The sequence below is a fragment of the Mus caroli genome, unplaced genomic scaffold, assembly GCF_978045245.1.
Source record: "Mus caroli unplaced genomic scaffold, Mus_caroli_1 scaffold_18, whole genome shotgun sequence".
NCBI lineage: Eukaryota > Metazoa > Chordata > Mammalia > Rodentia > Muridae > Mus > Mus caroli.
In genome coordinates this window covers 50,712,498-50,739,552 of record NW_028227273.1, presented here as the reverse complement: position 1 = coordinate 50,739,552, position 27,055 = coordinate 50,712,498, and the positions used below count along the sequence as shown (strand labels likewise).

The 27,055-nt window shown below is 43.3% G+C and overlaps 1 long non-coding RNA gene across 1 annotated transcript; it reads right to left on the bottom strand.

The window, feature by feature from the left end:
• Positions 1 to 1,420: 1,420 nt before the first annotated feature.
• On the bottom strand, positions 1,421 to 26,047 carry LOC115029745 (uncharacterized). Its single transcript, XR_003835304.2, has 5 exons — positions 25,987 to 26,047; positions 23,173 to 23,320; positions 15,647 to 15,732; positions 12,540 to 12,664; positions 1,421 to 2,487 (listed from the first exon to the last, which is right to left on the bottom strand). It is a non-coding gene; the product is annotated as an uncharacterized LOC115029745 (long non-coding RNA).
• Positions 26,048 to 27,055: the final 1,008 nt, after the last annotated feature.

Sequence of the window (27,055 nt, the reverse complement as noted above, 5' to 3'; positions counted from 1 at the left end):
AAGAGTGGGTGTTATGTATGAAGCTGAGTTTCCACTCTGCAGTAGAGGCATTCACACACCCAGATGCAGCTCGGGTCACTGCATGGCCAAACACTTACCTGTGCTGAAAGGAGTCCCCCATCTCAGGTTATACCCCTACTCAGGAATAGGCTACCTGCATTGATTAGTCAGCATGGAATAGGAAGACTGTGCCCAGGGCCACCCAGGCTATGGAGCTACCAGTGAGATTCGCTGGGGCCTCTATATCTCAATTCAAGTGTTCCTTCTGCCTGTACTCATTTTCTCTGGTCACTCATAGGAATAGACACTGAAGACTCCCCCAGTCTTCCTCCTGCATATGTGTCTCACTCTCAGAAACTACATCTTGGAGAAGCTAGCCTTATTTATCTACAATACTTACTAGTCAATTTTTTTTTTCTTGGAGACAGGGTCAACATCTATGTAGCCCTGACTGGCTTGGAACTCTGTAGACCAGTCTGGCATCAAGAGCACAGAGATCCACTTGCCACTGCCTTCCAGATGCAGAGATTAAAAGCTTGTGCTACTACACCTAAGCCTACTCTCCATCACATTGAGCTCCCTAGATCTGTGCAAGCCTTTTCTATCCAATATTGTCCTCACATACCTAATATGGTCATCAGTGAGGCCAGATAGCTTTCTTGTGGTGCTGGCAAGTGCTCTAACATGAGTCACTCCCATCCTATATACTAGACAATTCCATAAGTACCTACAAGTTGAAAAGCATCTGTCTTTCATCAGCATCTATTGCACAGATGTTATAAAAATCTAAGGACCAGCAAGACATCAGGTCACTCTATCCTGTAGGCAGATGACTCTACTTCTAAGGATCAACAACCATGCTGTCTACACTATTGAACCACAGAGAGAGCATACATACTTGTGATATTTCTAAGCTAAAACATGACACTGAAGGTTTTACAGGGAAGATGGTCTTTCATATCCACTTGCACATGTCTACTTTGGACCATAGCCCAGTATTCTCCTATCTACACAAAGAGTCACCCAGTCTCTTGTCTGGAGGTTCTAAGTCTGGTGACCACTACCTCTGAAGCTCATAGAGCAGTCATCCTTTCAGGATGCTGCATGTCTATAATAGTCTCATCTCCCCCTGCTCACAACTGCACTTGGGTCATTGTACTAGATGGGAAGGGAACAGAGAGACTAATCTAGAATTCCAGGTCTGGTTAAATCCTCTCAAATGCAGTCCCACCAGCACCCACACTTTCAGAGACATCCTAAATAAGTATGATTTTTCTGCACATTCTTTGCATCTTGGCTTATCTTGACCACCTACTTAGACATCAGATTTTCCTTGTCAGTGAAGTAGCTATACTTCTTCATGTCTTTTGCTACCCACATGTTCTTGTTATCTTCTCATTTTTGTCACTGTGGGCTTTGAACTTTCCTTCTTTTATTCAATCATGCTAAGAGTGAAAACAAACCACACATAGACAAAAATGTGAGTGACTTCATAACATTTTCTTCATTCCAAAATAGTGCTCCCCTGGGCTTGATTTCGAACTCAGAGTCCTCTCAAAAGGAACATTTAACCTCATAATCATGCCAGTGATATCTCTGAATGGCTTCTGCACTGTCCTGGTATTTGCTAGGTAGGCTAGATTGGCTGACCAGAAATCTCGAGGAATATGCCTGTCTCTGCCTTCTCCGTGATGGGATTACATGGATTCTGGGAAGAAAAAAAAATGGGCCCTCATGCTTACAATAAAACTGATAGAGCCAGCTCCCTAACTCCCAATAAATCCTTGATTCAAGAAAGATGTGCACATATCAGATGATTTGGAATCCCAGTGGTATTTATGTCTAATAAAACTGGAGAAGAACTTTATGAAAACCATATACTTTGAATGAAAAATAGCATCTGTTCACCTTGCCTGTTCTCATGGATTCCTCCAGCTCTGAGAATCTACAGTAGTCTGTCATTCATTATTTTGATCAATGAGTATTTACTGAAGTCTTACTTTGTGCCCATCATTGCAGTAGTCCTTGAAAAAAAGCATAAAAACAAAATTCTATCTGACATTACCTTCTATAGACACTTATTGACTCTCAAGTGTTACTGACTAAGCTGTATCTCCCTGAGGATCCAGTCATAAAGCCGCAATTCTCAATGTAAGTATGTTTGGAGATAGTGTCCAATAATTAGTTAACCCTATGGGAATAATATCTTTATAAGAAGGGCAAGAGGGGGCTGATGATATGGCTTAGTGGATTAAGTTGATTGCAGCCAAGCCTAACAACCTGAGTTCAATTCACCCCCAGGACCCTCAGAGTAGAAGAGAACTGACTCTTGATGATTGTCCTCTGACCTCCCCACTAGAGGGATGCCTAACCTAGGAGGAAGGACATGTGAAGAAACCCTGCGATGCAGCTGTCAGTTGCCAGGGAGAGGCCTCAGCAGAATCCAATCCTGAGGGCAGCTCCATCTTAGACTTTTAGCTTCCAGGCCTGCAAGCAAACAAAACTTTTGTCACTTAAGCCATGCAGGCTTCAGTACTTTATGGAAGTACATTATAGAAACCCAAGATGATTCATAAGAACACCACTCTAAGGAGATAGAAAATATAGCTAATCTTTATGATCAGCTTAATGCAATATAGCTTAGCAATGGGAATATGCCTCTGAGGGTAACTGTGAGAAGGCTCCTGGATAGGTTTAACTGGAGAAAAAAAATCAACTTGAATGTGGGCAGTGATGTTCCAGGGGCATTGATAAGCGGGAGAATGCAAGCTGACCACCAGCACTCATCTCTCCTTGCTTCCCAACTGCCGACTTGATTCAACCAGCTGTTCTGTGCTCCAGCTGTCTTATGATTCACCACAGGATAGACTTCCTCTGCCTCCCTCAAACTGTGAGCCAACCATAACTATTATAGGAAGGAAGAAGAAATTGCTTACAGAACAAGAATACTGAAGGCTATACTCATCAGCTTGATTTTCTTTTCATTTATCTGATAAAGTCATCATTCATTTCTTTGCTCATTCAGGTAAGGAAAATCTCTAACTCCGATGATCATTATCTGACTCCATCAACACTCTTGAAAGCCTTTGTTGTGTGGTTATGTTTGGGTTTTTCAGGTTCCTGGGATTCTGCCATTGCTCCCACGGTGCACTTGGTTCATGCATCAGCTGCTGCTGCTCAGAGTCTGCTCCAAATATGGCTGTCTCCTGCACGGGGTTTTCTCATTCCAGTGAGCCAAATGCACTGATTCTTTAGAGCAAGTTTTAGTTGGCCAAATCTCTTTGAAGATAGTCTATTGGCTCTTGGACTAAGCAAGCATTAGAGCCAGCTCATTGCCACAAGTCTCTATGTCCCATCTTAACTCTTTGGGTTTTTTATCTATCGTCATTTAATAAGTCACCATAAACCTAGCAGATTAACAGCATACATTTAGCCTGGCCTATCTCATATCTACAGGTCAGAAGTCTTGCTTTACTTAGGGATCTACCACATGCTGAGCTCTCAAGTTGCCTACAGGGCTAGGGGCCTGTCTGAATACTTGGATGGTGAAGGATCTTCCTCCATGCTCACACACTGAATAGAATTCTGTCTGTTCCTTACGGGCTAACAGGCTTACAGGTTGCACTGACATCTTCAGTTGACTGAAGGCGCTGATGGTCAATGAGAACCCTATAATCATTGCCTTGGACAAATATACAACATGTCTATTTCCTTCCCCAAGGCATGATAGCCAAGGAAACAAAGGAAGTCTCCCTAGAAGGTAGAAGTCATACTGCCTATGGTTTGGCCATGGATCTCCTCTTATTGCCTTTGCTTGTCTTATTCACTAGAAGCCTCTAGGTGCAATCTACTCATGGTATCAGGAAGTGGGGGATCATTAGGGCTTATCTGAGATGCTGACTACCAGTGTTGGTAAGTAGACGAGAAGTCACTTATATCCACCATGCATCTTCCCTATTTATTCTCCTTTGCTGAAAAAAAAAAAAGCCCACTTACCTTGTTAATTTGAAAGCAAAGGAGTCTAGGCAGGTGGTGCTGATTTGGCTGTGATTGTCAATCTTTCAGTGATTAGTTAATTATATGAAATTTCTCCTGAACTCCAGACACCTACTACCTCCTCTCAGCCACTTGGGTGACTGACAGGTACCACCTACTAAACCCACCCAAGATGATGCTTATGTAATGCCTAACCGAAAAAAAAATGTTCTTCTTATCTCAAAAACTATATCATTCTGTCCTAATTTCCCAAGCCAGAAATCTTTCCTCTCCCTCACTTTGCCTTCTTGGAGAAAAGCTATCAATTAAGCTTTCCTGAGTCATGTGAAAGATAAAATGCATGGAAATGGAGGTGGCTATTTAGTGACAGTGATGGCGGAGGTGAACAAAACCACAAAGGGACTTCTGCATGAATTGGCTAAACTAATTGACCTCTTCTAAGTCCTTAAAAGTGAAGAGCATTGAATGAACATACAGCAAAAAGCAACTGTGAGGATCAAATGAAAAGTTATCTGTAAAATGCTTGGCATGTTCTGATCCTGCAAGACAACCCAACACGCAAGCTACTACATCCTCCATCATCATTGGCTCATCAACTTAACCTTCTCTCATAGTTGCCACCTTAGGAACTAAAAAGCAAATGGCACATTCCCCAGGACTCTCTTGCAGCTACACACATGCCACCAATTGTAGTGGGGCTACATGGAATGTTGTAGTGGATTGGCCCAATGCTGCTTATATTCCAGTGCTAATTTGGGGTCCCCAAGACTGGTGCCCCAGAAATGAAAAGGTCAGCAAGTAAGACTCTGAATGACCCTGCACCCAGTTAATTGTGGTCAGTAAATTAAAAAAAAAAAACAACAACAATACCCAATAACTGAGCAGAAGAGACATAAGCAGGGTTTAGGTTTCTCAGGCTTGGGATTGGAGAAGAGCAGAGGAGGAAAATGTGCAGAGAGTAGGAAGAAGCCACCATGGAATAAAGAAAGAGTGTGCAGGAGAAGAGAGAGAGTAGCCATGGGTTAAGATAGAGGACAGTGTGGCCCTCAGGGCCGCCCAATTGGAACTAAGAGTAACCATGATGAAACATAGTAAGTAATAATTTGGGGATATCATTGGAACAGTAGATTCTAACAGCATGGAAGGTAGATATCTGCCCAGCTACTGTGCCGCTTATGGTGTATTGTAAGTGTAAAGGCTGTGAGTGTGTCTTTCTTCCAAGAACTCAATATCCTAAAGTGGGGTTGAAACCCTGGGTTGGGATTTTAATAATTTTACTTCAGAATGCTTCAGTTTTTCTAAGAACTTTTTTCTATTTTTCCAGCTGGGATTCAGTGTCTACAACATTAAGAGCCCTCTGTGTTCCTGAGGCAAGTGCTTAAAGAATATCAACACTAAAGGATGATAGAGTGAAGAACAGGTGTCAGTGATCATACTATTAAGTAGAACCAATTGCAGCCACCACCAACCTTTTTATTCTCTGAGGAAAAGAACTTTCTATGACTGCTCAACCTATGGATACAGGTTTGCACAGAATCATAAATTTATTTAAAATATTGTAAGGGTGATTTTTTTGGCCAAGTTTTGGTAATTTGATTACATGATTCTCTAGCATAAGCTTTGCTGATGACAACCCAATGTCCTAGTACCTAAAGATTGGGCTCTACATGTCTACATCTAGGTATTATTCTGTTATATGTAGCTGTGGGCAGGCAGTCTAGCTCAGTGGTAGAATGTTAAGCTACTGCTCATGACGCCCTGGGTTTCATCCCTCATATGATACAAAGGAGGGGGGGGGAAGACAGTTAAAATTGGTGGAGTTTGCCGGGAGGTGGTGGCGCACGCCTTTAATCCCAGTGCTTGGGAGGCAGAGGCAGAGGCAGAGGCAGAGGCAGAGGCAGAGGCAGAGGCAGAGGCAGAGGCAGAGGCAGAGGCAGAGGCAGAGGCAGAGGCAGAGGCAGAGGCAGAGGCAGAGGCAGAGGCAGAGGCAGAGGCAGAGGCAGAGGCAGAGGCAGAGGCAGAGGCAGGCAGATTTCTGAGTTCAAGGTCAGCCTGGTCTACAAAGTGAGTTCCAGGACAGCCAGGGCTATACAGAGAAACCCTGTCTCAAAAAACCAAACAAACAAACAAACAAATTGGTGGAGTTTTGTTGTCATGGTTGTTTTGTTTGTTTATTTTATAGTCAAATATCTAGTTTAAGAGCTGAATTTTTGGTCAAGATCACAGCTGCTATCATTCTTCAGGATCTGAAATTTTGTCCTGCTTTTAAAAAATATTTATTGCATTTATTCTGGAGGGGAGGATGGCCGGGTGTGTACATGCCACAGTATAGAGTGGAGGTCGGACAACAACTTTGGGGAGTTGGTTCTCTCCTTTTGTCATGTGGGTCCCAATGATCAATCTCAGGTTATCAAGCATGACAAGTAAGCACCCAACCCTCTGTGTGCCACCTCTGTGCCACCTCAGAAACCCCAAGGTAATTACTTATAGGGAGGGATTAGTGGGAGGAAATTGTGTGATTTACAATTATATGATTTATGGCGTGTTTCATTTGCTCTTCTAACTAATTTCATTTAAAAACTGTGTCCCTGATAGAGACAACTCAAGGTTTTTGAGACTTGGCTATCTATCAACAGAGGAGAAAAGCAAACGCTAAAAGGGAGGACCTCAAAGGGATAAACAAGAGGAAAGCAAAACATAGACTACCCATGAAAGACACCAGCCTCGGTTTCCAAAGTCTCTATAGGATTGGCCTTAAGCAGCACACAAGAATAAAGTTATTATGTTACTTCCCCCAACATTCTATCTCTTCCTAAGAATTAACAAGAATGGTATTTCAGAAGGTTAAAAACCATCTAGGTAGGTATGCAAATATGCAAAGTGGATATCTACCTAAGCAGAGAAGGTGAAGGGCCCAGTGAAGACTCGTTTGCCATAGGACATTTGGTTTACAGGGTTGCCTGGAACATCATAATAGCTAGCTGAGATGCTAGCCTTCGAACCACCAGAGTTCAGGCCACAGCATGGCACAAAGATCAAGTTTAGAACTGTGATGACCACTAACAATGGTGTCTAAGGAGCAATCGAGAGGTAGATAGTGTGGTATGCTGAAATTGCATGTACTCCAACCACTGAGCTACATGTATTTTCAAAGTTCATTTTACAGGCTTCTTTTAATATTATTATGGCTACTAGAAATTTCAAAACCCTCTACATAGTTTTTTGTTTTTGTTTTTGTTTTTGTTTTGTTTCGTTTACATCATGGCTGCTGACCACCAGAAGGCTCAGTCACACAATAGCCCAGCCTCACTTTTGGGATCAAAAGAACCAGGCTCTACACAGACCAACCACAGGATACAGGAATCTTTGTAGAGAAGAGAGAAGGGATGAAAGGGACAGGATTAGCTACAAATCAACCTCATCCTAAGAGGGAGAAAATCTGTGCTCCACTGAGTTCCTTCCTGTGAGACTCAGGGAGTCCAAGAAAATGGGGAGTGTGGCAGAAGACAGTTGGCTAATGTGTCACCCCACCAAGGACCCATACCGTCCACATTGTTGGGTTGTTTTCCATTTCTTGTACTACTCATTCACAGCTTAGTGTCTGCCCTAGTTAATTTTTATTGTCTACTTGGTGTAAGGAGCCGCCTTCACATTCGCCATTACAAGATGGCGCTGATGGCACTGACACCCGTGTTCTAAGTAGTAAACAAGCAAGCTGCGCATGTGCCGGGGTAGCTTTCCACGCCATGTGCTCTGCCTTTCCCGTGACGACAACTCCGGCTGATGGGCTGCAGCCAATCAGGGAGTGACACGTCTGAGGCGGAGGACAGTCCTCCATAAAAGGGAGGGGGCTCCGCCATATCTCTCTCTCTCTGGCTCTCTTCTCCACTGGCTCCTGATGGGGTAAGCAATAAAGTTTGTGCTGCAGAAGATTCCGGTTGCCCTGAGCGTGTTCTTACCAGGGGAACACAAAAAGCGGTGGGCAATAACTTGGCACAACCTAGAGGAACCTGGGAACTGATTTTTTTTTCCCTTGATCAGATTGGCCTGTGGCCATGTCTGCAAGAGACTGTCTTGATTGGTGATTCAGGTGGGAGGAGGGCTCAGCCCATTGTGGGCACGCCCACTGCAGGGCAGGTGGTCCTGGGATGTATGGGAAAGCTAGCTGAGCAAAAGCCAGCCAGAGAATGAGCCAATAAACTACTCCGAGTTCCTGCTTTAAGTTTACACATTGGCTCCTTTCAATGATGGACTGTATTCTGGAGGTATAAAGAAAAGAAACCCTTTCTTACCTGTACTGGCTATTTTTGTGTCAACTTGACACAGCTGGAGTTATCACAGAGAAAGGAGCTTCAGTTGAGGAAATGCCTCCATGAGATCCAACTGTAAGGCATTTTCTCAATTAGTGATCAAGGGGGAAAGGCCCCTTGTGGGTGGGACCATCCCTGGGCTGGTAGTCTTGGTTCTATAAGAGAGTAGGCTGAGCAAGCCAGGGGAGGCAAGCCAGTAAAGAACATCCCTCCATGGCCTCTGCATCAGCTCCTGCTCCCTGACCTGCTTGAGTTCCAGTCCTGACTTCCTTTGGTGATGAACAGCAGCATGGAAGTGTAAGCCGAATAAACCCTTTCCTCCCCAACTTGCTTCTTGGTCATGATGTTTGTGCAGGAATAGAAACCCTGACTAAGACATTACCCAAGCTACTTTTGGTCATAGTATTTAATCAGAGCAACAGAAAGCACACTGAGACAGTGACCTAGTCGGAGCCATTTGCTCTCTACCAGCTGGTGCTTCACGAAGGGCTCCTTCCAGTCTCTCCCATAACTCCTGGCATGCATGATAAGGGACTTTAATACCCTGGCGCTTCTGCTTTGGAGTTCTGGTTAGACCACAAATAAGTAGCCCTAGAGCAGCAAATACCTCTCTGCAGAGATTTTGGCAGTTAACTCAGGCCCAAAACTACTGAACTATTCCAGAAATGAGCAGAATGCAGATTGAAAATCTTATCTATTGCCTGCTAAAACACTAAAGGCTTCTAAGCTCCAGGATACAGTGTCAGTTTCCCTTAAAAGCCCGAATTTCCACAGCCCTTGCTCTCTGAAAAACATCAACTGTGCTCAAGAGACTCACTACATGGCCAAGTCGACAGAGCTCCACTAGCCAAGACAATCACTAGCCTAGTAGGAATAGAACGATTCCTTAAGTAAGAGATTTCAAAGTTGTCTCTAGCTGTGCATCAACATAAACAAATTATGTTTTGGCAGAGCCACATCACTTAGTGTTTGCTGTGTAGCTTCCCTTTACACGAAGTCTTACTGAAAAGCAGCAAGACAGGAATTTTCCAGATGGTAAGACTTTGTGCTATACAATCCTCTGTGGGTCGACCCAAAGCCTTCTAGATTTTTTTAAATTGATGAAGAAAAAAGTAAAATATGTATTCTCTTGGGGAAGATGGTGAACTCGTCACATCTGAAGACTGTTTAATTTCAGAAAATGCCCTCAGCAGAGGAGTCTCTTGGCAAAGACCTCATCCTTAGCTGCTGAGACTAACCTGCCACAAGGCATTCAGAGCTCTTTAATTCAACTCAGAACTCAGAACGAGGCGAGCAGTAACACAGCACTCAGTCTTAAAGACAAGAAGCAAGAGTCCTGGCTGTCCCAAAATCAGTGGGTGGAGAGTCACCAGGAAAATATATAAGTGACTGCCCATGAATCAGCAGGTTGGATTTTTGAAAATGTGTGTGTGTGTGTGTCTGTGCATGTGTGTGTATTATATGTATGCTGTGTGATTTGCACATGAATATAAGTGTGTGTTCCATAGCATGTATACGGATGTATCCTTGTCTTCTGCCTTCAGACATGGTCTCTTATTTTGCCATCACTTGTGACAGGCCACCTGGCCCATAAGTTTTCAGGAATTCTGTATCTGCCTCTCATGCTACTGGAAGGGCTCTGAGAGGACAGACAGTTTGTGGCTGATTTCTTGGGGTTGGAACTCACTTTTGCAGTATATATTTACCGACTCAGCCTACATTGCCTTTTATGCAGGATCTTGCTGTACTGCACAGGGTGGCCTTGAACTCCTAGGATAAACAAACCTCCCACCTCAGACTCCTGAGTAGCTGGAACTATAGGCACACACCTCCATGCTTAGTGTCAGCTGTCTGAAGTTACACAGAAGTGGACGCTGAGAAGACATCCGCCTTGTGGTGGACAGCATTTTAGAAGGCAGAACGGAGAACTGGAAGGCAGAATCTTTAGCTGAAAGTAACCAGGAAAGTTCACCAGCCTCTTCGGAAGATTTCACTTGCATGCCTGCTGACTTGATAGGTCATCCAAGCCATGAGAAAGTGAGACCTCATCCCTGAGAGGTGCCTATCACATAGACAGTGTTTGTGTCTGCTTTGTCACAGAACATAGAACACAATGGCTTGTGAGGTAAGAAAGCACGCCTAGTACTGGGTGCTTATGAAAGTGTTTTCTCGAGGACCGTAGTAAACTCTCCATTCCCTCACACTGCAGCAGCTTGACCTTGGCATTTAGCTGGTGCATTTTGCTTCAATGCCAACTGTTCCCCTATACTAACTATGACAGACCCTGTTAGGTGCCTTTTCTCAACATCGTTTCTATTTGCTAGCAGAGCTTTATGTCAGACACATATTTCTAAGCATCCAGGAAACAAGAGGCTTTTAAATAGGATCTGGGCAGGAAACTGGGAGGTACGAGGTAGGGAGCGGCAATGGGACTTCTGAGATTTCTCTCTTTTAAAGGAGGCAAAGAAATCTCACTTTCATTCTCTGTATTAGCTCCAAGCTCTAACAATGATCACAGTGGTGCAAAACACCAGGACTTGATTTTTTCACAAGTGGAACAGACTGAGGTCCAAAGTCAGTGTCATGGGGTCAATAGCAAGGCATCACCAGGGTCAGGCTTCCTCCAGTGTTCCTAGGGGGTGGGGGAAGGCATTCTTTGTCTCTTGTGGTTTCTGTGGCCACTAGCATTGCTTAGTGTCCCTCCACATCAGTTTCAGTTCCATATCTCTGGCCATACTACCTCTTCCTCTTCTGTAGCCAAGTTTCTCTTTGTCTCCCTTTTGCAGAGTACATCTCTCTAGTGTCCACAGCCTAAGATAGTGCCTTTACATGTTTCCCAGGTATAGTATCATCCACAGGTGCCAGGGATGAGGATGCACTGACTCCCCAACAAAAGAGGAGCAAGGGTGCCTCTAGCTTGTGTCAGCCAAGCTTAGGTAGACAAGCCAGAATGCAAGAATAGAAAAAAGGCTCACAGCTGTGGCTTGGTGGCATGTGCTGCTCCTGACATAATTAAATGTGGCGCTATCTCTCTTTGATTGAATTTTTTAAAAGGAACTTTTAATTAAAAAAAAAACTTATAGGTTATTTTTTATTGTATTTCTCCTCTCCCAATTCCTCTCAGGTCCCTACCCACTTAATTTCCCTCCCTCTCTCTTTTTCTCTCCTTCTCTTTCTCTTTCCCTCCCTTCCTTCCTACATAAAACAAAACGCTATAAAATGATATCCCCAGAGCGTGGTTGATATATGCAGTGACATTCCACTGAAGAAAACTCATTTTCCCTTTGCCAGCAAGTATCAGTTGCAAATGGAGTCTTGGTTAGGAGTTGGACCCCGTGTCCACTTGCCCCGCTCAGTGCTGGGACTCTGTGTGGCATGAACCCACACAAGGCCCCATCATGCTGCCACAGCCTCTGTGAGTTCATATGTGCATCTGTCCTGTTGTATCTGGAAGACACTGTTTCCTTAGAGTCATCCATCAACAGTGGCTCTTACAATCTTTCTGCCTCCTCTTTCACACAGATGCCTGAGCCCTGAGGGAAGGAGTCTGATGAAGACATCCCATTTAGGACTGGGTGTTCTGAAGTCTCTCAGTCTCTTCACATTGTCCAGTTGTGGGTCTCTCTGTTAGTTCCCATCTACTGCAAGGAGCTTCTCTGGTGATGACGGAATACACAGTTCTATGGGCATATATCAATATATCACTAGGGGTCACATCAATGCTATGCTTATTTAGCAGAATGAAAAGAGTAGGTTTTCCCCTAGGCCCATGACCTATCTACTGTAGGTTCTTAACTGATTTTAAATGAAATTTTAAAACAATGTCATTAGGGGCTGGAGAGATGACTGACCAGTTAGTAGCACAGACTGCTTTGAGAGAGGACCAAAGCTTGGTTCACAGTACACACATCAGGCAGCTTAGAAACACCTCTCACTCTACCTCAAAAGGACCTGATGCCCTCTCCTGGCCTCTGACGCCCCCTGCACTCAGGCGCACGTACCCTTGGTCCACATATAGACATAATATAAAGAAAATAAAGTATCTTTAAATAATAATCTTATTTTTAGAGCTACTTTGAACATGGCATTATTTGTGTTTTAATACTTGTTATTGAATACAACTAAAAATTTAAACCTAATTAAGATATTATAGAAAATGCCCCCATAGATAAGGGCAAAGAGGTCACACCTGGACTTATTCTCACAAAGGATTTTCTGATTCACGACATTTACCTTTTGCGTTATGTTCTTCTTTGTAATGCTCCATAATTGTTTCTCTTCAGTTCTGATTATCTGGGTAAAATAGGTCATTCAATGAACTCAGTGTTGCTGAATCACGTGGCTCTTCAGGGACATGGCTAGGACAGAGGAAGCTTTCATTAGACTACAGCTACTTGGTCAATCATAATATCAACATCTTTAATTAAAAGAAATTGTATTTGTAGTATTGGTAGTATCTGTAGGCTTTGCATGTAAATAACAATGGAGTTTGCTATAGTAACCACACTGTGGTCACACTTCTCATATAAAACAGGATTAACAGTATTAGTTTGAGTTTTTGAGATGCTCCAAATATTATGCCAGGCAAAATGTATTTCTCATTCATTCTTATTTTCTCCACTTCTTACATTCATTCTCAGGCAGGCCTGAGCTCATGAGAGCGTACACACACAAACACACATCATGTTAAAATAGCACAGTATTATCTTTAGTTTACAAATGAGAAGCCTAAAGCATATAATAAAAAGCTAATTACCCAGAGCCACAAATTTAATACCAGCATCTTGATCTATCCTATCCCCATTGGCTTCCCAATCCTGTGAGCTAATTCCACCAAGCTTTCTCTCAACATGCTACACAGTTTCTATAAAGTCATCCAACATTAAGTCAGAAAGAATTCTGGGAGACAACCTTAGCAAAAGAAAAAGAAGATATCGATTAAGCTGGCCACCTTACCTGTCTCTTGAAGTTTAGAGAAAAAAGAAAGATGCTAGTATCTGTTGCTTTGCTGGTTAAAGCAGCTGTTGAATAAAAGAAAATTAGAGAAGACAGTATAAAGAAAAAAACAGCAAATCAGAGCACAGAATGAGGACCAGCAAGGTTTAGAATTCCTAGACACCTGCTCCTTTAAACAAAAACCACTGGGACCATGACATTCCACTTGGGTGGAAACCAGTGTTTATGTACCCACAGTAACTGAATACCTTTGATAACCAACATTTCAGAATGAAGGCTGACTTATCTCTTAATGCCCCCATAGAAATGATGGTTGTAAAAAGAAGCCAACTTTTCATCTGGTGCTAATTTCATCAAATAAGGGAAGCTTTATTTTATGTGTATAAAAGTTGTGCCTGCGTATGCACATGTGCACATCCGGTGTCCAAAGAGGTCAGAAAAGGATGCCAGATACCCTAGAGTTGTACCTACAAATGATTGGTTCCCACATGGGTACTCGGAACTGAACCTGGTGCTCTAGGAGGATAGCAAGTTTTCTTAACTACTAAGAAATCTCTCTGGCCCGTCTAAATTTTTTTTATCAAATCTCTACTTTATTATTCATTGGGAAAATGCCAAGTCCTAGTAAAATCCGACACTTTAATCCCTATTGTAAGCCTTCTTGTTCTTTCACATTTTGCCAGCACCCATTTCTAAAACAATAACAACAACAACAAAAACAACTAGTACCTGATACTGTGTGCTTACTTTGTGACTAAGAAAACAACATCACAGAGTAGGAAATTAACTTAAATCTAAAGAACTTAGATCTAGAAATCCTACAAATGCTTAACTCTGGGAGTCAAGGTGACTTTTCCAGAAAGTTTATGTCCAGGAAATCAACCAATGGCAAAGTTGATTGTGTTGAGTCCTGCAAATGTGTTTGTCTGGACAGTTTACTTAAATGGAGCATTAGCCTTCCTATTCAGACAGGACAATGACAGTCACCAAGAAGACAAACAGCTAATGCTGGTGAGGTTAAGTACAAATGGGAATCTTTATACACTAACAATGGGGATATGAGCTAGTCGGCTGGTGTGGAAATAACTGTAGTGTGTCTAAAAGAAATAGATTCTACCACATGACGCAGTCGTCTCACTCTTGGGTATTCAGTCAAAGGACTCATTCAAGGGACTCCAGCACATCACAGAGACTATAGCACCATTCATAATAGTTAAGTGACAGAGCCAACCCAGGTGTCCAACAACAGAAGGATGATGGTGGTGGTGGTGTGGCATAAAAGAAGTGAAACTGCCTAGAGTGACAGAGGAGTATTTGGAGTGAGGGATTGAGGAGAGTAGAGGATCATGCCCAACATACAGTGTAAGTTTATTACCATATCTCATGTAACACTGCACCATGTGCAATAAATATATACCATACAAATTTATAGCAAGAAAAATAATTGACTTTACAGTGGCTTCCACAGTCTACTTTCTTCATTGTCTCAAAAGTATGTTTAAGGACTGGACAGATGGACCAGCAGATAAGAGCATTCACTGCCCTTGCAGAGGCCTGGTGTTCAGTTCTGTTCCCAGCACCCACACCAGGAGGCTCAGAACTGCCTGTAACTCCAGCTTCATTGATTCTATGCCCTCTTCAGGTCTATGTGGGCACCTTGCCCCACCCCCATACACATGTGTATACATAAACAATGAAACAATCAAACAAACAAGCAAACTCTTCTAAAAATATATTTAAATTCTCCATTCCTCTGTTTCTGGAGCAAAGGTTAGGCACATTCCTCATTTTCAGTTACCTACAATATATCAAAACTATGTCCCAAAGAAACTATAGATTGCACAGTAGGACTGCTAGACTAATCAGATCTTCTGCAAGTTCTTTATACCAAAGTCCACAGCTAGAAATACACTTGACTTGAGAATCAACACTCAAGTATCTATATAGGCCTTTGGTTTACATGCAGGTCCTGGATGGAGACTTTTTTCCCAAAAGCATCTGCCCTTGCTACATTTGGTGTACTCTGCTCATTTCTATTCTGATTCAAGATAGCTCAGAGATTAAGGGTGCTTTCTGTTCCTGCGGATCTGAGTTCGGTTCCCAGTACCAATATACAGTGGGCTCACAACCAACCATAATTCCAATTTTAGGACATCAGATTTCTTCTTCTGGCCTCCATGTCACTCACAAACATGTCACTCACACACATATACATATGCACACACAAATAAATAAATAAATCTTCTTTTTAAAAGCGTAGTTGACAGTCATTACATAAGATTTAACTACCAATGAATTGTGATTCCCCACATTGAAAAATAGTGTCAGAATTGGGACATCAAATGAAATGGTAGCTAGCTTGGACTTTGGAATCCCAGGCTTACCTTTGTGTAAATTTCCATCTAGAAAAGTCACAGGTCCAAAGTTCCTCAGGCTGAATTGATTTCATGGCAGACTGTTAGATCAGAAGCTGCAGAAAAACAACCACAAACCCCACCAGGGTGGTGGCCAGGAGATGCACACTGGACAAAGCACCTGCCTAACAAGTGTGAGGAGCAGAGTCCACATACCCAGAGAACATATGGGAAATGTTTTGCAGATGTGGCAGAGTGGGGGAAGCTGAGAGGAAATTGCTGGGACATGACTAGCTAACTCAGTGGAACTGGTGAGCTCCAAGTTCAGTAAGAGTCTCTAAATAAATGAGTTGAGGAATGCACATGACATCATCCTTTGACATATAACACACACACACACACACACACTGAAAAACACTAACAAAGCATGGCTTTATTCCCAGACTTCCTTGGAGAACTTCTCATGGAGGATTGGAAAACACAAAGCCAGGGGTTACCCTCTGATCTTGCAACACATTTTTATTTATTTATTTTAATTACATCCCAATGTTGCTTCACTCCCAGTCCCCACTCCAAAAGAGTTCTTCACCCCATCCCTCCTTCACTTCACCTCTAAAAGGGTGAAGTATACCCCCAGGGTATACCCCTTCCCTGGAGCACCAAGTCTCTACAGGGTTAGGTGCATCCTCTCTCACTCAGACTAGAGAAGGCAGTTCTCTGCTACATATGTGCTGGGGGCCTCAGACCAGCCCTTGTATGCTCTTTGGTTGGTGGCTTAGTCTTTGGGACCTCCCAGAATTCCGAGTTAGTTGACCCTGTTGGTCTTCCTATAGGGTTGTAATCTCCTCCAGCTTCTTCAATTTTTGCCCTAACTCTTCCATAGTGGCCCCTGACCTCAGCCCAATGGTTGGCTTTAAGTATCTGCATCTGTCTCAGTCAGCTGCTGGTAGAGCCTCCTAGAGGATAGCCATGCTAGGTTCCTGTCTGCAAGCACAACATACATTCCTGTGGAAAATGAGGCAAATGAAAAAGAAACTTGTTCAGGTCTTGTGGTAACTGGAGAAACATGACTCTCCAACTCCCATTTGAGGACCTTCACAATATCTCTTGGAGACACCTTACTGGAGGAGGGGTGATTCTGTTTCAGTCAAGATAACCAGCTGGCTTGCTACTGTGGGTGACTATAAATACCTTCTAGCAATATCAGCCAGAGAAGCAAAACCATTCTCCTGATCACCTTGGAACCACAGTGGAGAGAATTCCCATAAGATTCAAAAGAATTGAGAGTTGATACAGGGGATGTGTGAAGTTCTGTTGAAGAACAGAAGTAGGGATGAAGTTGGGAAACCAACTTTCACAATCCCATCAGCAACAGAACACTCTCACTGCTTTTCAGAGACAGACTCCCCCAGCTCATCATTCTCAAATAGAATGATGGCTGAACCATTGCCATGGACACAAGCAGAAGTGACAGAACCTGCATCCTGAAGATGCTGGAGGGCCTCTGCTCTTCATAATGCAAACCAAGAAAGAGGAAATGGCCAACTGCACCAAAGCATGGGAATTCACCTTGTCCAAACCAAAGCATCATGTTAATGATAAAGACACTGGGGGACTATACAAACACAAAAGACAAGCATATGCACTTATGGCGTATAAATTACTCGGCAGCTGCAGAGGCTGGACATCCTTCATGCTCCCCTCAAACACTTAACGGCCTTAAGGCTACATTTATATCACTCTTGGGACTAATGAGGGTTATGGATAGGAAAGAACACAGCATAATTTTCCTTATGTTAGTGTTCCCAACAATCCCCCTTGCAGGATGATAGTGTTAGCAGGTAGGGTCACAAATACAAACATAGAACCCACCCCCAAAGGAATGCAGAACTCTGTGATGGTCCCAGTGGGAAGACATTTTACCCAGGACTAAATACCCACTCCTGCAAGAAGAGATAAGAAAGTCTACTAATACAGGGAAAAAATATTTGAGCATTGTGGGGGGCTAGATTGACCCCGGTTTTCCCAGAGGCCCTGATGAAAAGACAAAGGGAACTGTAGCTCTGTGTCCTTGGCCAGGTGCAGGTTTGGCCATCCTGATCTGAGAATGAAGTCAGTGCCTGGAAGGAGAGAAGGCGTCAAGTGTTGTGTTTTCTGGGGACTTGACTCTGACCGTGGGCTGTGTTTCTAAAGCAGCTGTGTCTGAGGTATCCTGCATTCTCTTTGAGGGCATTGTCGGACTTCACTCTCTACTGACCTTGGTTACTTTCCCTCTGCAAATAGTATATAGGATGTTACACTTCTTAATAATCTTGCTTGGCATAAATCATCAGTTTATGGAAGACCTCCTGGTCCCAGCTATTGTTTTTATCTTCCTTTTTATCTTTTCTATCTTTTCTCAATCCTAGGTCTTCCTACTCAACACCTTGACATTCCGATGCCTGTATTCTTGCAGTTTCTGGTCAGAGTACGGATACAGAACTCTCTATCATAGCTCACACTGATGCACTGATGCTGGGAGAGGAACAAGGAAAGGCCAATGGATTCTAGAAGTTTTTTTTAATAGTTTTTGTGTGGGGGGGGGTTGATACAGGGTTTCTCTGTATAGCTCTGGCTGTCCTGGAACTCACTTTATAGACCAGGCTGGCCTCAAACTCAGAAATCCACCTGCCTCTGCCTCCAGAAAACTGGGATTAAAGGCGTGCACCACCATGCTCGGCTGGATTCTAGAAGTTAACAGATCAGAAAATGCTAACTCAATTATCTGAGAGTCACCCAGTGAGATTTACCAGGAAGCAGCAGAACTCCAGACAGCACTTAATATGTGGTCAGGTTTCCATTGCTGTGAGAAAACATCACAACCACAAGCAACTTGAGGAGGAAACGATTTGTTTCAGCTTACAGCTTGTTGTCTGTCACCAAGGGAAGTCAGGGCAAGAACCCAAGGCAAGAGCCTGGAGGCAGGAACTGAAGCAAAGGCCATGGAAGAATGCTTCTTACTGGCTTCCTCCCCATTGCTTGCTCAGACTGCTTTCTTATACCACCCAGGACCACCAGCCCAGGATTGGCACCGCCCACAGTGAACTGGGTCTTCTCATATCAATCAAGACAATACACAAAAGACTTGCCTACAGGAGAAACTTTTGGAGGCATTTTTTTTTTCAGTTAGGAGTCTCTCTTCCTAGATATGTCTAGGTTTGTGTCAAGATGGCAAAAACAAACCAGCACTCTCATGTGCTGTCACACACACTGAAGAGTCTCAGGAGTCAGGTCTTAGACAGGAGCATGAGGGAGTTGCATTGGGTGACAGGACTACCCTGAAAGCCTAGCTAGGACCTTGTTCTGCAGGGATCTTCAGGGATCAGACATTGATTGCCCCTGGTAAGAGTTCACTTCTGAGCGACAGAAAATTAGATCTCCTCCATGATGCATTTCATCATGCAGTATTTACCTGTAAGAGGTCATCCTGGAGGCAGTGAATTTTCTGAACATAATTTGGGGGTGTATGAGATGTAATTACAGAGGCCTGTATGCTTTTCATGTTGAGAAAGAATATATAGTCTGATTTTATTCGTCCCTCTCCTGGTGCAGTAATAAAACACCATGACCAAAGACAAGTTATAGAAGAAAGAGTTGATTTTGGCTTGCAGGACCAGAGGGCTAAGAGTCTATCATGGTAAGAGTCATGGCAGTGAGCAGCAGATATGGTGACAGGAGCAGGAAGCTGAGAACCCACATCTGCAAACACAAGAACAAAGTAGAGAGAGTGAAACTGGAAGTAGGCTGAGGATTTAATCTCAAATCCCACCCCCAGTGACACACTTCCTCCAGAAAGGCTGTACTACCTAAGCCTCCCCAAAGGGTGCCACCGGCTGGCCTCATGTGGACATTGGCCTGAATTGATGAGTCTATAGAGAGACATTTTTCATTTAAACAATCATTGTGATGGACTCACATTCACTTCTCTCTCTCTCTCTCTCTCTCTCTCTCTCTCTCTCTCTCTCTCTCTCTCTCTCTCTCTCTCTCTCTCCTTGAATTTATTTTAAGTAAATCTAAAAGAAAGACTACTCATGGAAAGATATACAGCATACATTCTGTCTAAACACTTGTGATGTGTTCATGCAGTCACACACATGCGAGGAAGTGCAATACACATGTGTGGGCATGCATGTGGATGCCAGAGTGACGAGGTCAGGTATTGCTATTCTGGCACTGTTGATTTTACTCTGAGGCAAGGTCTCTTATTGCCCTGGCGATCACTTCACGGACTAAGCTGGCTGACCAGCAAGCTCTGGGGATCACTGCTTCCCCATTACTGTGATTACAAGCATGTGATCCCTTGCCCAGCTTTATTAAAGTTTAGACCTTCCTGCTCGCAAGTTGAGTGTTTTACTAGATGGGCCCTGCAAAGTTTTCTGTAATCAGATCCTAGCCACAGCTTCATGCATGTGGGATAGCAGTCCTCCCTCATATTGAGAAATTATGTGTGACTTGTAAGACCTTCCACTAGGGTTTAACCTACTTCCCTTGCTCAAGAAATACTGAGCTGAGCATATGCCTCGTTCCAGGTCATGGTGGGTGTTAAAGACACTTTGGTCTCTGCCCTCTGAAAATCTGTAGACAAGCGGAGGAGGCAAGATTATAGCCAGAGGCTAACATTGCTAGACAACAGATGGCTCAGAACAGGCACACTGGAAAGCAATAGACCCACGTGTAGGCAGAGGCTTCATGGCTCTCAGCTCTGTGGCTTGGCAAGATGTTGACCTTGCTAAATCTATCTTTGCCATTCATATAAAAGGTAATGACAGAACCTACCGCACAGGTCTCTTATACAGATTACAAAGTAAATGTGCTGTGTTTCCTGTTGCTAAAACTTGAGGCCTACTAGACAGGTTTATCTGGTTCAGAGTTTCAGCTATGGGAAGTCCATAGCACTTGACACTGGCTCTGGTGAAGGTCCAGGTTGTCTAAGTCAATGGCAGGTGGCATTATGAGGTGGCATGGCGTCTGTGAGAGGGAGTGGTTGCGGGTGAGGCAGGACCTTGCAACTAGAGTGAACTACATTGACCCTTCCTAAGGATGTAGATAACCTCTCACTGACAGAGTTCTACCTTGAAAGGGAAACCACTGCTTAATATTGTCACCCGGAGGACCAAAATTCCAACACATGCAACCTTGGCCGACACTCTCAAACTATGTCCAACCTAGGAACTAGGAGCATGACTCAGTGTGTAGACCTAAGTTTAGATCTCTCATACCACATAAGGGTAATGTAGCATGTGTCTCTAATTCTAGCACTAGGAAGCGTTGTGTGTGGGGGGGAGCCCTGGGGCTTTCTGGCCAGCTAGTGTAGCTGTTTGTCTCAGAAAGTAATGGGGAGAATCCTAGAAGAAGACATTTGACATCAGCCTCTGGTGTCTGCATGTGAACACACAGGAACACATACAGCAGGTACCCATGCAAACACATACACACACCTTCAAAAGTAAAGTACATTTTTAAAAGAAAGAAAAAGAAAACACACAGGCTAGGGGAATGGCTCCTTGGTTAAAAACATTTGCAGAGTATCTGAATCAGGTCCCAGCACCCACAGGGTGGCTCACAACTCTCTACAACTCCAGTTCTAGGGGATTGGATGCCCTCTTCTGGACTTGACAGATACCAGGCACACATATGGTATATTTATATACATGCAGGCAAACATTCACACACATACCTCAGTACTCATGTAAAATCTTAGCTCAACCACCAACCACCAACAAGCAGGGACTGGACCTAGCCCCCAGCTCCCCACACACACATATGTGGCAGATGTGCAGCTTGGTCTTCTTGCAGGTCCCCACCAACTGGAGCTGGGGCTGCCTTAGTCTGTTGCCTGCCTGGGGTTCCCATTCCCCTAACTAGGCTGCCTTGTTTGGCCTCAGCGGGAGAGGGTGCATCTAGGCCTGCAGTGACTTGGTGTGCCAGGCTGGGTTGATACTCTGCCTTCTCAGAGGAGATGGGGAAGGGGAATGGGGGGGGGGGGGGGAGGGCCATGTGCAGAGGGTACCTGGAGGAAGGGAGGCTGTGATAAAGATGTAAAGTGAAAAAAAATAATTAATTAATTAAACAAAAGAATAAAAACGATAAAATGAAAACAACTTAGCTACTGCATAGACTTAAATAAGAACTTAGCAATTACGTGACAACAGCAGTGTCAAATGCTAAGGAAACACACAGAACGGTAGGAAGGAAACTCCTAGAGAAGGAAGCACCAGAACGAGGAAGGGCAGCAACCTGAATGCTGGGTCTCAGTCTGGGGCCAATTGTTGCCCTCAGTGGACATTTATCGACCTCTAAAGGCATCTTCAACTATAATGATCACAGGATGGATGCCATGCAAAACCAAGACAGCATGTCCCAGACACGTCACCAATCCTGTAGTCGTGGTCCCACAGATAATAACTTAGATTAAATTCAAAATGTAAAATTCAAAAGAACAACTATAAACATGTTCAAAGGATTCAAAGAAGTCCTGAAAGAGGGAAAAGAAAAAAAAAGTCAGGATGAAGTTAGAAAGGATGGGAATGAATTGGTTGAATTCGTAGTAAACACAAAGAGATTAAAGAAAGGAAAAATCCAATTCTTATCCAATGGCTAATTCCAGAGCCATCGTCACACAGAAGGCCTAGTTAAACCCTGTGGGACAAAAAAAAAAAAGATAAATTTAAAATGTAACGACTATGGGAAGATATTTGTAAAGAAGAAGAAAGGCTTTCAGGATTGGGAAAAGAAATGAGAGGTGGGTAGGTAGGGAGGGAGAATAACAGGAATGGGCTGTGCGTGTGTGTGTGTGTGTGTGTGTGTGTGTGTGTGTGTTTCTGTGTGTGTAAAAGCACACACTTCCATGCAAAGAAAGGAGGAGGAAGTCAGGTTTCGTGTTCTGTAAATCTCTACCTCATTCCTTTGACCTAGGCAGACAGTAAGCTCTAGGGGTCCTCTTGTCTCTGGCCACAACACCAGGGGTACAGGCTTGAATGACTACACCTGGATTTTTTTTTAACTTGGATGCTGGGTATTTGAACTTAGATCCTCACACCTGAGCAGCAAGTCCTCCCATCCACTCAGGCATCCCACACCCCATCCCTTTAAACTCTATTCTTTTTGTGCTCCACAAAAACAGTAAGCCAAGATGATCATTCTCGGTTCCATGGGGTTCCTTCATATAACTTCTCTCCGTTATTTTGGCCTAGTTAGGCTAGTGTGATTTAAAAATGAGGCACACATAAAGATGAAGCATTCTAAGATGCCACCGGTGGCAGTGAGGATGCAGTAGGGAAGAGGCAGAGCTGGGAAGAGCCAGGGTCGAGCATCTCATCTGGCAACTTCTTTTGTCTTACGTTTTATTTCAATTTCACCTCCATTTTCTAGAATTATATCCCTGACAGCCCCCAAGATACTCTTCTGCTACTTTCTCAAGAACTATTATGATAAAGTTTTATAGTTTCTTTCTGCTTCAAGGCACCGCAGGCTAATGGTCTATGCTTGAATGGTCTCCAGATGGATGAAATCCATACCTGTGTTCCAATAAAAAATGCTATTCTAGACTGTTAAATCTTCCGACTGCCTCTTTAGACTCTCGGCTGCGGAACTGGGCTTCCTCTGTGTTTGCATCTTAACGGGGTCCGTTTGATCACTGGTGTGTTTACACTGAACAGAGGCTGTCTGTGAAAGAAAAAAAAAAAACTATAAACATGGACAAGCCACAGGATGGGTGAGTTGAGTTTGGGACATGTTTTAAGCAGTAAGGTTGATTTGGTCTTTGATTATATTCCATTCATTCTCTGCCCTTTTTTTTTTTTCTGGAGATACTAACAAAGCTTGCTTTGAGACAAAGTCTCTCTGTGTTGCCCAGGCTAGCCTGAAGTTAGCTGTCTTCTTGTCTCATCCTCTGTGCTTAGCCTATTGGTATGTGGCACCATGCCAGTTTTCTCCTCACTTCTTTTTCTTATGTGGTATTCTTTTCCTAAAACTAATTTCATATATTTAACTTTTAGTAAAACTAAAATCACTAAAAGCTTTGATAGCTATGATTATTTATTAATTAAAACAAGACAAAAGTCAGCACATAAAAATAAACTATTTTATTTACAGTCACTGTTTATAGACAGTATAGACTCATATGAATTCTTTTTATTTCTCAACAATTTTCTATGATTCCATTTTGACTGCAGGTACAAAACACAACTTTCCTAGCCTGACTGACTACGAGGCTGACTATTCCACAACTTTATAATCTTGTTGGTGACAGGCAAAGGACGTTGTCTTAAGTGCTACCCTTTTGACTTCAGACTCCATTTTACCTATGCTGACCAACTCCCTTTCTATGTAACAAGAGCTACTCAAAATATAATGCCTGTTCCTAACAACAGAAAGAACAAATTAACTGGCTTGTTTGGGCAAAGCACTTAGATTTAATGACAGTTGAAAAAGGTAGAACACTTGGGAAAGTCCCTAGTCCCTGAGTTTCTGACTGGCAAATATTATAACTGTAACTAGGCTCAGATGCTTGTGGATTTTATGCTTATAAGCCATCTTCAGCCTCTACTCGGGGTTGCCAGAATACACAGCACTCCTGGGTCCTTATCTGGTGGCCCTGATCTATTAGAGACCACACTTATGTGGTGTGCTGAGTCCTTATCTGGTGGCCCTGATCTATTAGAGGCCACACTCATGTGGTGTGACTAGTAAAAGATTTTGCTGTTTCACAAGCCCACTGGTGTATCCTCTTCCCTTTCTCATGGTGCACATGGTATAACAATCTTACCTCCTATTGTTCCTGACACAGACTGAACTCTCCTGGTGATTATGAGCCAAACACAGGCTGTCCGTTCCTGAATCTATTTCATCAGACAAATCAATCCCATATCCCAGACACACTTCAGATAATTCCACTAAAAATAAAATGATTTACTAGAAAGCTGTAGTAAATACTTCATTCCCAGATGTGGCAAACCACTCATACCTAAGCTGTATTTAACTTGATGAAGTTTCCTCCTCAAAGACTAAGGGATAGTAAGATAAAAACATTGAGCAAGTCTACATGTGCCAACCCCAGTACTATGAAGCAAACACAAGGTTCTTGTCCTTGAAAGACAACACAGTTGTGGCTCCCATAAGGTAACTGATAGGAGATCTTTCACCCATTCAGTAAACTTTATATTAATTATTTTTATGTTGCTGTAATAAAATATCATGACCAAAATCAACTTCGAGGGAAAATGGCTTATTTGGTTCCATTGCAGCAGGGATGTGTGGCAGGCATAGCAATGGGCAGGGAAAGCATGGTAATAGGAGCAGAAAGCTGGCTGGTCACATTTTCATCCACACACTGGAAGCAGTGAAAGAGAGAACAGGCAGTGGAGTAGTACAACCCTCACAGTCTACCTGCAATAATGTACTTCCTCCATGGAGGCTCCACCCCCTAACACTCCCAGCACCTCCTCGAAGAGCTTCACCAACTGGAGAACAGGTGGAGAACTACGTGATCCTATAGGGGAGATTTTTCATTCAAACCACCGAAGGATAAAAGACGTATTGGGCTTTATCTTGGCTATCTGGTACATCAACCAACAATTCTAGTGTCAGAACAATGACCGAAGTATGGAGGCCATTGTGGGAGCATAGACAAGAGCCATATGAACAGGCAGGGTTGAGGGAGTGTGGGATTTCCTGAAGGAAGTTACTCCTAACTTTGCTCGTCAAGAATTAGACAAGTGTGTTTCAACAAGGGTGTTCCCAGACGACCGTTCACAGTGAGATTATTTTATCTGTAGCTGTGAATATGGTTGCATTCTGGAAGCAACAGCTAGCCCAGCAATGTGATGAAATGTTATAGAAATATCTGGGGCTGGCTTCCTGGTACCTAACATGACATTATTAGTTATTTTTCTCTATTTTTTTTTTTTTGGTGACCAAATAATTGGCAAAGATCAACTTATAGGAGGAATGATTTATTCTGTAAAATCCTTCAGGGGACGTTGTCTGTCTCTCAGAGTGGACTGCAGCCTGAGCACGACGAGGATACTTGTATTTCTGTGGAATAGGAGCAGAGACAGGAGAAATCCGTAGTATCACTCACATTCATGATGGGTTTTCCACGCCATTCCTCTTGGAAAAGACCCTCACAAACATTTGCAAAGATACGCACATCCCTAATATCCTAGGTGTTTCTCCATTCCATCAAGTTTATCATTAAAATCAACAGTTCCAATTCAGTTCATGAAATCTAAATATAAACATCAACTGAACATAAACAAATCTAAACCATTCCACTTTAACCTATGTTTCTCAGAGCTTCGTGGACATTTTATAATCCAAAATATACTTACTTCATTTCTAAGAACTTCCCGAAGTTGCAACAGTTCTAACATCGTTCAAATGGCCAAAGTCTCTTCAGAGGCTGAAGGCAAACTTTGGACTGTGAATTGGTAGACTGCAAATCTAACTACATGATACAAATACAGATACGCAATGTCACAGAACAAACATGCAGAGGACAGATTGGACCTAAGCAAGACCAGCAGGGCAGATGCTAAATCCTGCCACTCTGCATGCAGTATGGGGTGTGTGTGTGTGTGTGTGTGTGTGTGTGTGTGTGTTGGGGTATGGTGGCACCATCTGGGGATCCATTGGTCTTGAACAGCTGCACTCACCAGCCTGTGGTGTCATAGATGCATGTCGCCTCTCTTGACACTGACTCCATTTGCTGCCTCCAGGTTTCTTTGGAATATGATGAACATTTCCAGTATCTTAGGAACTCCTTGCCACTTTGACTTCATCTTCACAAGTTCATACAACGGCCTCTTGGGAGCTCCTTTTAGAGAATCCAACCTGCCTACAAATTTCCTGGGCTCTGGGGCTTTTAAGAAGCTTTGTACAAGACTCTAGGACACCCTCATTCCTATCCCTTCAAAGCAAGCATTACGTGAACAATGATGGCTGTAACCGTAGGCTTTTCCACCCATGCCCAAGTTCCTCAAAATAACAACCCTGAGACTTTTAATATATGAATAAGTGACAAGGCCAATGAAGTAGGCTCATTTCCACTAACTCATAACTTAGTTATCCCATTTATTCTTTTCTTTGTCATGCTATGTGGCCAGTTACCACTTCCTTAGTTTCATGTGACCGTCTTCCTCAGAGTTTATGGTGAATCCCTTCCATGATTGATTCTATCCCAGAAATCCTCTCTCTGTACCAGAACTTCCACCTCCGTACCCCGCCTAAGCTAATAGGCCAGCAGTGGGGTTTTGGGGGGGGAGGGGAGCAGGTGATGCTTCTATACATTGCATAAGAGATCCTCTCTACGGATGCCAAGTTATTTGCCTGCTTGGCATGCTCCCAATCTTGCATGCCAAACTTGGACCCAATCTGTGACAGCTTCCTTTTTTTGTGCCT